Source organism: Pteropus alecto, unplaced genomic scaffold (assembly GCF_000325575.1).
Source record: "Pteropus alecto unplaced genomic scaffold, ASM32557v1 scaffold71, whole genome shotgun sequence".
Classification (NCBI taxonomy): Eukaryota; Metazoa; Chordata; class Mammalia; order Chiroptera; family Pteropodidae; genus Pteropus; species Pteropus alecto.
In genome coordinates, this window is record NW_006433024.1 from 14,403,742 (window position 1) to 14,420,083 (window position 16,342).

Genomic DNA, 16,342 nt, shown 5'->3' on the forward strand with positions numbered 1-16,342 from the left:
AATTTATTTATTCTATTACAAAGACTTCATACATTCAGAACTCAATAAGCCATTCAGTCCATTCCTTTGGAGGGATAAAATATCTAACACTCTAAATATACGTCTAGGTGCTTTCTTCTGATTATTTAAACTTTCTTGTTAGTAAGCCAGTATCCAAAATATTCCCTGAAAATCTCCTCAAGAATCAATACAACTGTATGTTCAATTATAGTATGGCTCCGAGCATTTCAATAAATAGGTATTAGTGTATCTTTACCAATTCAACTAGAGCAGCATATATGATACTTTGTTTTCTACAATCAAGCAACAGCTGAAGTGGAGACTTAAATGGTAAATGAGGTGGTATATAAAACTTGGCCAGATAATTTTATATTCAAATTTAGTTTCTTGAAAAGAGTTATTTACAGTCTTCATTTTCATCAGAATAATATTATTTCAAATGCATGTATAAAAATTGATCTAGGTCTCTCAATTTTCTGCATAAGTTGATTATTTAAGTATATTCTTCAATCAATTTTTCAACAAAGACACATCTGGCTCATGAATTCAGTGAAAGTTAACACTGACTATTCTTTTCAAGGTGGTGTTCTCCATGCCTTGAAACAGAATCCAAAATATAATGAATCTAGTATTCTAATACATGTGATTTCATTAAATTCACCAGGAGGACTAATATGGTGATATTTTGCCTGATATAGAAAATGACTTTCCACTAACCAAGTAGTGTTTTATCCATTAGCTTCAACACACTAAACACAAACAAAAAGCAAAATAAAACTCACAAAAACACAAGACCTATAACTTTGTCTTGTTTCTATCTTTATCATGAAGTTTATATGACTATTAGGATTTACTTTCAGTCTAATACTGAAACTAAAAGTGACTATGAGGTGCTTGAGGTCTTCATAGGAGGAAAACAATCCTTTAAATTATTACTTCAATTTACTTTGCTAATTTTCCTCAACTATTTAATCAACTCAAATCCAGTACAGCCTCAATAGCATTATGATGTACATTAGACATGGTTTCTGACTTCAAGGCATTTATGATCTATCAAAAAAAAATAATAATAACAAGATATAATCAAACTAACATATACCTGGGCCTAAAGTAATATTTGAAAATAAAAGACCAGTTTTTGGTTCATATGACCAAAAAGTCTAGTTGTTGGTGTTGCTTAATTTATCCACTCAAACTATGTCACCTAGGACTTGGGTCCTCCTCTCTGCTTTCCTTGGTGTTGATCTATCTCTATACTCCACAGTGTGGCACCACATCAATTTCCCTTTCTATTTCATACAGGTCAGCAGAGGAAGCCTTTCTTATAAAGAAGGAAGGAACCCAACCACAGAAAAGTGAAAAACTTAGATCTGACTCTCATTGAGTAAATAAATATTGAGCATTAACACTATAATAAGATGATCTTCAGATGAAGCATTAGTAATAACACAGTTTTGGCCCTATATAACAGGAGAAATGTATTAATTGTTACAAAATCATAAGAGTAAGATGCCTGATACTGGGATCCACATAAAGTCAAGTCTCAATGTTACTTTTTTAATTTATGCTGTAACATGTTGGCACAATCTCATCAGCTTAAAACAACACATATTTATTTTCTAACATTTCTGTATGTTGGGAGTCTAGGTGGGCTTGACTGGGTACTCTAGAGTCTCACTAAGCCAAAATCAAGGTGTCAACTGACCTTTGCTCTTAGCTCGGAGTTCTGTGACGGGTTCCACTTCTGAGCTCATTCGGGTTGTCATCCAGATTCAGTTCCTTGTAGTTGTATGACAAAAGCCCTTATTTCCTTGCTGTCTGTTAGGTGAGAGACCTCTCAGCTCCTTAGGCAACCTACATCTCCCATGTTGCTCCCATGTTGCTTCCTCCATCTTTAAACCATTAGTAGTTCACACAGTCTTCCTCATGTTTGACTCTTTCTGATTTCTCTTCTGCTGTATCTCTCTGACTCTAGAAAAAGTTCTTTGTTTTCATGTCATTAGGCTGGGTCCACCAAGAAAATTCAGGATAAATTTAAAGTCAGAATGTCTGTAACCTTAGTTATGTCTGCAAATTCCCTTTGCATATAACATGACATGTTCACAGGCTTAGTGCCAATGAGATTAAGATCATGAAGATCAAAATTCTGCCTACTACATGCCCTTGAATGTTAAGTGCCATCTATAGCAGGGAATTGGACATGATGCTTTGGGAGCATGCATGAGCCTGAGAGAGGGAAAGATTATGTCAAACTGAGAGATGAGAGCAAACTCTAACAATGGAGAATCAGCAGCTGAAGCGCTATGAAGAAAATTCATGTTTTCAGTGGAAAGACAGCAAGGAGCCATCTTCTATATGACGTCATGGGCAGAGTATTAGAAATTGCTATAAACTTCAAATTAAAGAAGCAAGATATCTTGAAGTCTCTGGAATGACATGGAAAGCCAGCAAAGAAAATAAATAAATCTATAAAAGGACTGTCTCTCTACCTGCCCTATAATTTTGCTAATTTTTTGTCTTTTCAACTCCACATATTAAAGTATCTCAAACAGAAATTGGAGTGAGAAAGTAAGAAATACCCTATTCAGTTAGCAAAAGTCTCTGGAGAAAGAAATAGTGCTACATTCTCATTAACTTTGTTAGTATCTTTTACAATTAAAATAATTGCCTTTTGCCTATAATTTGTTCACTTCCTGGTAGAATTTAATCCTCTGTTTTGTTTTTGGGTCAGTCTGTGATTAATATAGTCCAAACTGAATAACATTCAGAATAATTAGAAAAGTCATAAAAGCTAAATTTTATTTCTTAACTAGATCCACTGAAAACAAGAGTATATTCATGTTATTTTATATTTGGGCACACTGTCATTAATATGGTTTGAATGACAGATATTTGAAAAGAAGTCACTTAAACTCTAGTTTGTAGGCATATGGGAAGATATGGTGCACAAATATTTCTTAAGGATAGTATCTGTGCACACAGCTATTTGAACATTCTTTTATAATTCTTAATATTTTGGTACTATTAAATAGAACTTCTGGCAAAAGATGTCTCAATACAACTAAAGAGAAGAAAAATTAGCTTTCAGAAATTAAAAATAATGAAATCAAATAGCTCTTCAGTTAAATTTTATCTAATATAGCAGTACAAATTTAAAAGCATCAAAAAATCCAGTAGCAATTTGTTAAGATGGTAGATGTCAGCTAGTGATTCATTGCTGGAGATGGTTTTGGATGGAAAAATATTCAGGTAAACAAATGGATATAGCAGCAGGAACTCTTTATTAAGCAGAAAGATGTATCTCCTTCAGTTTCTTTCTTGCCATTAATCATGAGTGCTGTGTCAAGTTCTGGTGGCTAAGAGAGATGACCCACCTTCCCATGTGGGCCAGATTACAGCATTTAGTAATAGACGAAGAAGGTGGTTATTTATTAAATGTTTCACAGAAGAGAGAGCATTGCGATAGCTGCTTCCTGTACTGCCTATTGTAACCTAAATACGCAATACTATTCTTATTAGATAGTGAATTTTTAAAAATATAAGGAGTAATTTATCCTAAGTGAAACACACATACGCCTATATACACACCTACAACTTTTTGAAGAGATCTTTCTCAAGGCAATGAGATAGCTTGGCTGTAGAGGCCTAGACTGAACTAAAGTCAATAGGATCTAAGCTCTGGTGGACATTAGAATCACATGAGGAGCTTTTTAAGCATCCCAGTGCCCCGACTGAACTCCAGTCAGCAGCAACAAACATCATTTCTGACCACTTCCCTCTACCATGGAAGCAGTTTCTGCCACAGATCTCTATCAGAATGTATTATAATACTTGCATTAATAGCACATGTTAATATCATATGTATAATACATGTGTTAATAACTTCTTTTCTTATTTAGGTTATGAAAATGATGGGAGATTCCTATGTTTTAATTCTGTAGATTAAAAGCTGGAAAGAAAGAAGTACTGGTATTGTCATTTATTAATAGCAAGATTCTGTACCCATCATTTAACCTCAATGAACCTTGGGTCTCTCAATTATAAAGAATATTTAATATTAAAAGTATGGTGGCCAAGACATGGAAACAACCAAAGTGTCCTTTGATAGATGATTGGATAGAGAAGATGTGGTACGTGCATACAATGAGAAATTACTCAATCATAAGAAAATATGAAACACTGCCATTTGCAACAACATAGATGGATCTTGAGATAATCATGCAAAGCAAAATAAATCAGACGGAAAAAGTTGAGAACCATATAGTTTCACTCAAGACAAACAAAACTCAGAGACACAGACAACAGTTTAGTGGTTATCAGAAGAAAAGGGGAGTTGAGGGAGGTAGATAATGGTAAATGAGGTCAAACATATGGTGATGGAAGGAGATTTAACTTTTGGTGGTGAACATACAATGCAATATACAGATGATATATTATTAAATTGTACACTTGAAACCTATATAATTCTATTAACCAATGTCACCCTAATACATGTAATATAAATATATATTTATCAAAAATATATATTTCACAAGTAATTGCTTGTAGAATAGAACAATAACATATATAAAACAGAGAGTAAGCACATTATACACTATTCAGATATAATATTTGGTGTATTTGAAGCAGTGAAGTTGCTGCTGTTGAATGGATCAAGACAAAAAGACTTTAGAGTAGATAAGCATATGAGAGATGGGATGAATAAATCATTTAACCCTGGAGTTCTAAACCAGGTGAGGAATATCTGTTTAGATTATGATTGAATTTCAGGTTCTTTATAAATTTCCTGAAATTGTGTGAAAGATTACATTTTTATGTACTGGTAGGAGATTAAGGAAGTGTGAGTGAGTAGATGACTTTGTATTTTTCAAGAGGGAATGTATATAATTTTTTTTTGTTTAATTCTCAGTGGTTATAACCAAAAAAAAAAATGCTAAGAAATCCTTTTTAAAAAGACTTCGTATCTGATGAGGCGTTATCCAAAATATATGAATAATTCACATAACTGAACACATGAAAACAACTTGACTAAAAAATAGGCAGAGGATCTGAATAGACATTTTTCTAAAGAAGACATATAGATGGTCAACAGGCAAACGAAAAGATGTTCAACATCGTTAATCATTAGGGAAATGCAAATCAATACCAGACCTCACACCCGTTAGAATGACTAATTTACTGAGAGGTTTTATAATAAAAGGGTTTTGAATTTTGTCAAATCCTTCCTTTGTACATATTACGATGAACACATGGATTTTTGTTTTAGTTTGTTAATATGATAAAGTCCACTGATTGGTTTTTAAATATTAAACAAATTTTGCATTCTTGAGATAAACACACACACACACACACACAAAAGCTCTCTAGATAGCTGCTACTTCCAGAGTATTATGAACCATATGTGCTGGGATCCTCTCTACATAAATAAGCTAGATAAATAATATTACAATTATATTTTTATGGTAATCAAGAGATTAATTAGGGCTTACAGTAATGTTGGAAGAGAAGGAAGAATGAAAGCCATAAAATGTGCTAGGGAATGCTAAGGAAGCAGCAATGGGCAGGTCGGGAAAGCAAACTCTGGAGAGACCCCAACATGAAGCATCAAAGTCTATGGTTCTCAAAAGTTCATCAGAAACAGCTGCTACTCTCAGGATGCTCTGAGGAAGGTCATGACAACTGTCAAAGCAATGGTTCAAATCCACTTGCTTAGTGGCCCATCTAAATCGCATATACTGTCCCAGCATCCTGCATCCCCCTATAGGAAGAATATCCTTGGAAATGCAGTTTCTAGTTTCAGAAGAGACATGATTAGAAGGATAAGACAGTGATGACAGTGATAAGAAGTTAACAAATAAACTAGCACACTACTTAAATTCTACCATATTTAGATAACAAGTTAAGGGACTATCTTTATGATTTTAGGGTTTCTGTGTTAAACACAAAAATCGTGAATCATAAAATTTGACAAATCTACAAATTATAATTATGTGTGCATCTATACCCACCAAAAATAGTGTAAAAGGACAACCCATAATTTGGAAGGAAATATTCAGAATATATTCATATGATTGACATATAAATAGAATCCATAATATAAAAAAAAACTTTAAAACATTAAGAAAAATTCAAATAATACTTTTGAAATAATGGGAGAAGTACTTGAGAAAAACAATTTAAGGAGGGGGACATCTAAATGACCAATATACATATAAAATATGGACGACTTTAATAGGAAATTACAAATTAAAACCACAATGAGATTGTTTTACTCCCAAAAGTTTGTTAAAATAAGTGTAATAATGCAGTGTTGATTAGAACAACTAGAATACCTATTTATTGTTTTGTGAAATGTAAACTGGCCAAACCACAATGAGGAAAAAAAAGTGACGTTGTCTAGTAAAATTGAATAACCATAGGTAATGCCCTGACAATTTTATTTTAAAATATATAACCTAAGGAAAACTTTGCATATGTTCTATAATAGAGATGTTTAAGATCCTTTATAAAAGCTTTGTTAATAATAGCAAAAAAATACTAGAAAGAAATCAAAGGTTCACTATTTCTAGAATTAATAAATAAATATTGTATATCCATGTCATAGAATATTATTCAGCAATTAAAATTAATTAAAACAGGTATTTTCAACAATATGTCAATAGTGTAGTTATGGTTAATTTGTTTTTTTGTTTGTTTGTTTTTCAAAGTTTTCTTTACAGTTGCTAAATTATATTATCAATTCAAAACGATCCCTGAAGAATATTATTTAATATGGTACTGATTTCTCTGTGGGCTAATTACCCCACTATGTAATGAATTACCTATCTGGGACTCTGTAAGGACTCGGGAAGAGGTTAGGAATTCAACATATGAATTGGTGGGGGGGGGGGTGCATAATTCAGTCCACAGCACCACCTTAAACTTAGATGACTTCCTGAGATGTAAAATAAGCATATATAATACAATAGAAGTGCATTGGAAATCGTGAAGCACAAGCTGTGAATGCTGAAACATTCTGAGAAAAAAAATAGTTAAAGTTATCCAATCTAACAAATGTATCAAACACCTAATACGTAACTTTGTGCCAAGCAAGGTAGGAATGATGGGATACACATAGAAGAAGTGGGAAATGTTGGGATTCGAAAGACTGATTGACTAGAAGTTTAACAGAATAGAGCAACAGAATGAATTAGTGGTTGGAAGCAAACAGTCCACAGGTCAAGTGAGCAAAAGGCTGCAAAAGATCTCTTCCAGTCTTTTAGTCTTGAAGCCTGGCCCAATGCTAATGTTTTAAAGCTCATTTACTGTCCTATGGACTCTTTCATTTAGTCATTCCTATATATCCAGCATTATTTTCTTTGAGCACAAACATTTCATGTCCCTCTTCTCATAATAATCTCCTTGACTAAATATGACTACTTGTCTGGCACATGACCCACAAAAGTCAGGGTCTCAAAAATTTTCTTTCCTCAGACCCACTTTTCTTTCCCATAACTAAAGGTCTAAGGTCCATCTCTGAACTTCCCAGCTCTTTCTAAATTCAAGATTTTATGGTACCTGATTATTTGAAAACAATGATTTGTCTGTCATATTTACTCTTGTCAAACCACCCTTTCTTCGGCCTGTTTAAATGCCTTTATTAAACAGGTCTTTCCAAATTGTATTAGACTAGCAGTAAACTTTAGTCCTACTGGTATTTAACTGGAACTCCTGCCAAGAGATTTTTGTTGTTCTTTACACCTCTATAGAAATATTTGTTGAATCAGATTGAATCAAGCTGAATTGAATAGAATTGAATTGAACTGAACTGAAAGGGATGATTCTTTTCATGCTTGTCTGCAAGATAGGTCATAGGGAAAACAATTTATTTCTTTGTACATTTTTCAGATTCTCTTAATATATGCATCTCTAATAGAAGAGCTACACAGAATATTCTACACATAATCAGTTGAAAAGTTTGAGATGATTCAGACTTAATAGCCACATTCATGTGCAGATAATAACACTGTCAAGTGAGTGTCATCTTTGACTAAGAAACAGTAGAATTCTTTAATTCTACACTAAAAAAAATAGAATATATTTAAAGCTAGGCTAAATAGGCTGTTTTTAATGGGCCAAATTATATTCAAAGATAATTGGATATTGAAAATCCCAGCTTATGTTTAATATGTATCATTTTTCAGAAATCCCAAGATAAAGCTACTAACCATAAAAATTGACAAAAATATACATGTCCTGAGCCATGGATTTTAGCAATCCTCATGCCAGCAAAAAAAGCCTCTTTCAAAAATTGTCTTCCTTATTTTGCTTATAGACAATACTGTTCTTTCTTATGTAATCTACTTAAGCATACACTATTTAGTGCAGTTATCACAGATTAATACCTGGCCATTATAAGGTAAGGAATACACACAAAGATGTTTTAAATAGAAAATTATAATATAGGCATTTGGATTGAAAAAAGTTGCTAAGATCCTTTCCAACTCAAAGATATTATGATATAGAACCTTGGTTTATTTGTAAACAAAAGCAAAGCGAATCTTTATTCCACAAACATCGTTAACACATTCTGGTTTTTTTCTGGCCCAACTTTCACTTATAAATTTTAACCTGCAGCACCACAGTGAAAATAAGCCCTATTACAATTACAAACAGTAGTATGTATGTATAAATGGATAGAGCAAGCAATATTCGCTCAGCATACTTCCTCTGGATTTTTAAAAGTGAGACTCCCTTTCTCAGCCTCCTTTGCTTATCTGAAAGATTCACACACAGACGTACATACACATACACACAATAATCTTTTGACAATCTTTTATTTTAACTACAAAAAAACCCAGTATTTTAATAGTTAAATGGAATGGCAGTTAGTATTCTAAAAGCCTTTGTCTGATTTCCTGATTTTATAGCATGAAGGTGAGAGGAGTTGAAAGGCAGGGCTCATAAGTAATTTTTTTTTTTTTTTGGTTTATTAGCTATGCTTTGTTGAGTGTTTATTATGTTACATGTCTTTGCCTAGGGGTTTACTTACATTATCTAAATTAATTCTCACAAAAATTCTGAAGTGATCTTCCTCATTGATTAGATTAAGAAAATGAGGTTTAAGAAGTTAGTTAATATGCTCAAAATCTCACGGTTATTGATGACCCGCATACTATAACACCAAGAGAAGGATTCTCTCCTCCCAGTTATTAGCAGAATTGGAATAATGTCCTAAGTTTCCTAACTGCACATCCTGAGCTTTTGCACAACACTCAGAAGCTTCTTTTCAATTATTTGCTATTGTACTTTGTATTTGGAAATATTCATATAGTTACCACTTAACTAAGTTTATTATTTCTAGTATTTCAGTCTCTTATAATGTATTTAAGATAATGTGTAACAAATATTGCTTGATTTTATTGCATCTTTCTGTCTATCATCTATCTATCACCTATATTATTTGGAAATTGCCATTTTTACCATATTTTAATTTACAGTTAGACCTTTTCAATTTATTGAATCAGATAATTTTAGAGGCTCAGCTCTCTCATATTAGCCAAATGAGGTATTGGGAAGATTTTTTACTTTTTAAAACTTAGAAGAAAACCTAAACTTGACTGTGTTATTTACGTCCTTTTTCTACACTGGGATTATGCAATAATGCCTTAGGGAACCCTGAACTCATTACATTCAATCTTTTTAAAATTCTTTTCTTACTATGACTATTTGCTTCTAAATATCATTAAAAACAGAAGAACTTCAGCTTTTTAGTGGATTGCTAACGAGATATTTTGGATATCATTTCTTTTCAGTTCTATACTATATATACTTTAAAATTCTAGTCTCTGTGTGTTTGTGTGTGTGTACACCTGCATGTGTGTGCACACGTGCAGTATTTATTCTGCTTTAAAGACAATTTTAAATGTTCACAATCATACAGTCCAAAGCTCTTTCAATTAAGTATATTCCTTTTTGGTCTTTTGTTGGTAAAGTAGGGAACAACCAAAAAGTATGGAAGTTTCAACTTGTGACCTGCTTTTATCTGAACACAGAAGCCTAAGGATAATATGTGAACCCTTACAGCCACACAAGGGTGTGTGTGTGACTCAATCCCTCCCTACACTCTTAAATATTTGAGGGAGTCATTAAGGGCTTACTGATGATTCCATGCAAACTCATTATTTTGGTTATCACCAGTTCCTCCTTATTTATTTATGCTCATGAATTCTTCACTGTCTGCTAAAGTGAAATATCATAGAGGCCCCATCAATGCCCAACAAAGGCACTGGTATTTCCAACGGAAACAGGCAGTGTCTGAGGTGAAATGCAGTGACTCCCATTTAGAGGGCACATACCTAGATTGAGGACGTATGTGTCACTGCTGGCATTAGTACTGATACAGTCAGCAGAGCTTTTTCTCCCTTTTCTAATGTGTTATCACACATGGAAGTTAGAAAAATTCATGGTTAAAAAAAGAAACAAACAAACAAACAAAACTCTGGCTTTTTGTATAGGCTTTAAACACCCTTTAAATACAAAAGATTTGGGGGGAGGGCATTGGGCTTGGTGTGTGGAGACAAACTGAGAGACAGATATTTACACTGGTAAGCCGAAATTCTTCTTAGAAATCCTTCTCCGGAATATCTCCTTATCTCCATGCTAACACCTCCCAGGCATGCTTGCCATATTGGTCTCTCACCTATAACGCTGTTTCCTCAGTTAAATAAAATTTATGTAAGTTAAATACAAATAAGTATGTTACAAATGAACAGAGTCAGTGGGAAAGACAGAATATTAATACTATGGACAAAATGTGAAAAACGATTTTAAAGTCAATATAAAACAAAATATTTTTCTACTTTTTAAATTACTTTTGAAAAAAATTTAATATCTAACTTTCTACTCGGTATAGAAATGAAAATGGCCTTAAATAAAATATATAACACAGCCTGATATTAAAATAGAACACAATTAACGTTGTTCCAGAAATGCCAAAATGATTTAATATTAGTAAGTTAGAACTTAAGCCAATGTCTAGCTCATATTCAGCACTCAATAAATAACAAGCGTCCTTTAATGTTATTACCATCTCTGAACATAACGTATTCTATAAGTAAATCAAAGGAGGAACTTCACAAGGTTATCTCAGTAAATACTAAGAGAAATTTTCATAAAATCCAGCACTGCTTTGTAAAATCTTTTAGCTCTACCATGTAAAATATCTATTTTAAATCAATGATAAACATGATAATGTTGAAACAGAAGGCATTCCTTTTAAAACCAAGAAGGAGGATGCCAAGCAATACCACTACTTAACAGTATTCTAAAAACTGTGTCAGTAAAATTTAAATAGGGAGAAATAATTCTTTAAAAAAAAAAGAGAGACACATTTTTTCTTTACGTGAGTAGTACATAAATCTCAAAGAACAAATTGCAAATAATTACAAGTTTAATAAGATCACTAGTTAAAATATGCAAAATGAATATTTTTCTATGGCTCAGAAATGTTTTTGAATAAATATCTACAAAAAATCAGTCACAATATAAATGTGCAGAAATTAATTTAAAAGCAAATATTTAAGACTTCTATGAAGAATGATGCTAAATATTAAAGAGAAGAGTCAATTGGAGAAGTATTCTTATCTATACTTGCTCTGGTTGGAAAGTTTACATAGCAAACATTCTCAGTTCTCTCCAAATCCTAACTGGTTTCAATTTTTAATATATATTAAAAATATATACACATATGTTTATATATATTAAAATCATCAAGGTAAATAAATTTGGAAAATATTTTCAAATTAGGATTAATGAAGAATGTCATACATTATAAAAGTTTAAAAGGTATAATAAAATTACAATGTATGAAGTAACAAAATCTCTGGAAAAGTAAAGAAGCATGTCCAGAGCATTCAAATGAATAGATTTTGAAGGATATATACACATCCACACACCCATGCACGTGCACTTAGCTGCGTGTGAATATAAACAAAGGGGATATTATGGTGCTTAGTAAACTAAAATCTTTTTAAACATTGTTGAAAACAACACTTAACATTTTATAAAATATAATAAATGATGTTCTTATTGCACATTCACCAAAATTAATTCCCAATTGTATACATGAAATTAAAACAGAAAGACTGAAAGATGTTACAGTTGAGTCCCAGCAGAGGGCGGGTGGGGGAATGTATCAACAAGTTAGGATAGTTTGAGGTTCTAACAGATAATGTTTTACCAAGCCTTGGGCTGAGTATAGAAAAATTCTAAAGTTTAATAATGCAACCCCAGGACTATTAAGTGACAAAGAGAAGGAAAGTTAGAGACCCCATGAAGTTTAAAGAGTGTACAGTCTCCTTGGCTCTTCTAACTTCTGACTCCAAATGTGAATTGAGAGGGTCCTGAAGACCACCCTTAGGTTTGATAATTTATTAGAAGGATCCACATACTCACTTACCAGTGTTACACTCACCAGTTAATCCAGAAGGATCCACATACTCACTCACCAGTGTTATACTCACCAGTTAATTTAGCTGTAATCATTTATTACAGCTAAAGGAAATAAATTAAAAACAGTCAAAAGATGAAGCACGTAGGACAGAGTCTAAGAATCAAAGATTCCTGATTCCCCTTCCTATTACCTTACCTCTTCCTAAAGCATGTTTCAGTGAGTCAGGGTTTTTCTATTAAATTGCACTTTGGACACAAGCTGCAAAAGCAGCCAACTGCAAATTTAGGGAGCAATTCACAAGAGCACTCTCATTTCTAACACCAGTTTTAAGCTCAGGGCCTTCCCCAAATCATGTTCAGATTCGATAACTCACTAAAAGGACACAGGACTCACTAAGATGCTATGCTCACAGTTATGTTTTATTAGAGGGGAAAGATACAAATTAAAATCAACCATGACAAGAAATGTATGGAGCATAATCTAGGAGGATTCTAAAGGTGGAGCTTCTAGGTGTCCTCTCCTCATGAAGTCAAGAACAGCATTAACTCCTCTAGCAATAATGTGTGACAATATATGTGGAGCATTGCCCACCATGGGTGCTTATCTGAACCTGGTTGTCCAAAGTTTTATTGGATTCCATCATATAGACATAACTGACAGTGTCTGATTTCAGTTTTCAGCTCCTTGGGAGATTGAGCTGATGATATCACATGACTCAAAGCTCCTACCCAAATCACATTTTATTATCTGGCTGGTCCAAGGACCCCAGGCAAACAAAGACACACCTATCAAGCATGAATTTCCAAGGGCTTAGAGCTTACTACTCAGACACATAGGGCAAAGGCCATACCTGTGTATGGGCAAGGTTAAATTCTTTATAACACAGAACCCAAAGGAGAAAATCTTGTACAGAGGGCAGCCATCAGAGGAACAGTCACTTTAGACTGAGGCAATAAGTCACCTTGCAAAAGGTATATTTATAAAGTTGAGATCAAATAATAACACTCAATACAGTGAGTACCAAAGAAAATTGGCACCCTGTATTTTGCTAGGTTGAGCAAAAATTAACACAATTTTTCTGGAAAGCAAATGTTCAATATAGATAAAAGAAATATGATAAATATGCATGTGCTTTGACTCAGCAATTCTACTTCAAGTTATTTATCCTAAAGAATTCATCAGATTGTATAGTACAATTAATTAATTAAATCTATTTACTATTTTAAGAATGATTATGTAGCATCTATTTTGTCAGGTACCAGACACTTGGTACAGCAGTGAATAAGAGATAGTACAGCAGCGAATAAGAGAGTCTCCAACCCTCAAGGAGCTTTATTCGAATTTTTTATATTGATATTAATGTTATATAAAATTACACATATAACCTATTCATTATATTACATACTCATATGATAGAATAAAATATTTGAAAAAATCTAAAGTAAATTATATATTTAGTGAAAAATACAGTATCTGTAGTATTGCTTTTTTGTATTAAAGTTAGATAGTATACATTTTAAGGGCTTTATAGTATTTATGGCTAAGTGTAAAAATTATTGGAAAATATTTTTCTTCTCATAATTTTTAAATTTTTACAGTGAGCATAATTAACTCATAATTAGAAATAAAATAACATTTATTTTAAAAATTTCCTAAATGAAAGTACTATATTTAATACATCTGAAGTAACACAATACATAACAGCAATATTAACATAGTCTTGCCCCACAAATAAAACTTGAATGGTGAGAATTACCAAGCTAGTTATTTGAGAAAATCAAATAACTCATAATTACATTTAAAAAATTTAAATGTAGTCTTACATAGTAGTAACAGTATGCATTTTAGACAAAATAAGTTTCAGTATTAAATTTTATTCATTTCTGTATGACCCTTGGCAAGTTAATTCACCTACCTTAAATTAATTTCTTCATCTATAAATTATGCCTAATTATAACTGCTCAATAGCTTTGCTCTGAGGATTAATTAAAAGGACTAACAGTGCCTGGCACAGAGACTTTTAATTATGTTTTTTTCTTTACTTTGAAGAGGATTACAATAGAAATGTTTATTTTTATTACCTGGTTTTAGTGTTAATGATCTCAGACTTTTAGTTACACTGCTGAATTTCTTCAAAGTAATCAAACCAATATTTCAAAATACTGAAAGAGTTTCCTGAAAGCCGTTGACTTGTTTCTGTATTAAATTCTATTAGTTAATAATATTCTTCTGTTCTACATTATTATATGATTTACTTACTGTATCTAAATTAATATCAATTCATTTGACCTACTATTCACATCGATATTCTATCCGCACTTATGCTTTCTGGATACTGCTGTTAGATTTTCACTAAATGCAAACAAATTTTTTTTTTTTAATTTTTGAACAAAATGTTTACAGCACACCAACATACATTTTGCATGTAGAGAATGAACCAACCTTTAAAGAAGAAAGCATCATTCTACAAAACTGTTCAAAATCTGCATTCCCAAATTTCTTTTGAGTCAAGATGGCACTATTACTATTCTAATAGTTTTCTCGAGCTACAAATTTGGACAGAATTCATATTTTCTTGAAGGAATAAATTTACTTATAATTCATTTGACTTTCTAAAACTTAGATTGACTCTGTTGATCTTCACAGTAGTTATTTAACTAAGGAAATTAAATGGTTCTTTCATGACCCCAATAGGGGGAAAATAATACCATCTCCACTCCTTTTTTGAGTAGGAACTTATTTGGAATGCTGCCTATGCTAATTATGATTAAACCAAAGATTATAGAGGAAAAGTGATGAGATGGAATAAGAGCATTAAATAAAATAGAGCAAAATAGTAAGGGATTACTTAAGAATATATATATTTATATATTGTTTGTGCATATAATGCTACATAAGTATGTATAATATACACTATAATGATACTATAGTTTATAATGATATATAATATGTTACAGATAAATTTATGTATATGTGTACAAAACTATATTTAAAAAAGCTATTGGCAAACAACAGCAGCAGCATCAACAAAAGTTTTATCTGAACTGAATTAGTCAAAAACTGCTTTGCAGCTTTTGTGACAAATGAGAAGAGGAATTTGATTTTTGAGTGGAGGCAAGCTTCTTGGGAAAATAAGTTAGAAGCAAGAGGACTCAAATGGAGCCAGTGGACTCAGAACTCTTCAAGGACTTGGAACAAAAACAAAGAAAAACCAGGCAGGGGCAGACTAGGCTGCTTCATCATTCGATGCCATTAGACCTGGTGCTGATTTGAGCCTTTTCTGTCCATGTAAACGAATGTAGCTAAGGGAAAATGTCTATGATTACATAAGGGTCATATTTGACTGGTGGTAAGCAGAACATGGCAATTCTTGGTTTACTTGATCTTTGATTTACTCTCTTGGACTGAATATAAAAACTGATATAAAGGCAAGAAGTTTAATAGCAATCAGACAAAGACACTGGTTAGAAAATCTTGCTTCACATAGAAGAAGTATATTTTCTTAAGTTTTCTTTTTTTTTTTTTTTTTAACACGTTTCCACCTCCCACTGAAATAAAATTTGATGTTTTACTGTTATATTTTGGAGCATCTAGACAGAAAACTAAGGAAACCAAAATATTAGACAAATGTAAAGAGAAGAGTACTATCATCTTACCCCCCAAATTTCCAATTTTAAGTTCCCATTAATACAGACACAACACGAAAAATTAACCCCTTTACTCTTGTCATTTCTCAATGACTTTACTGTGAACACTTACACTTTATTAATAAATCCTGGTATTTACACACTGTCTCATCCATAGGTCTCAGATATCACACAGATTTACACAAAGGGAAGCTAGGTTGCAAGATATCTAATTTTGTTACCAGAGAATCTGAAACCCAGAAGAGTTAAATTGCTAAATATG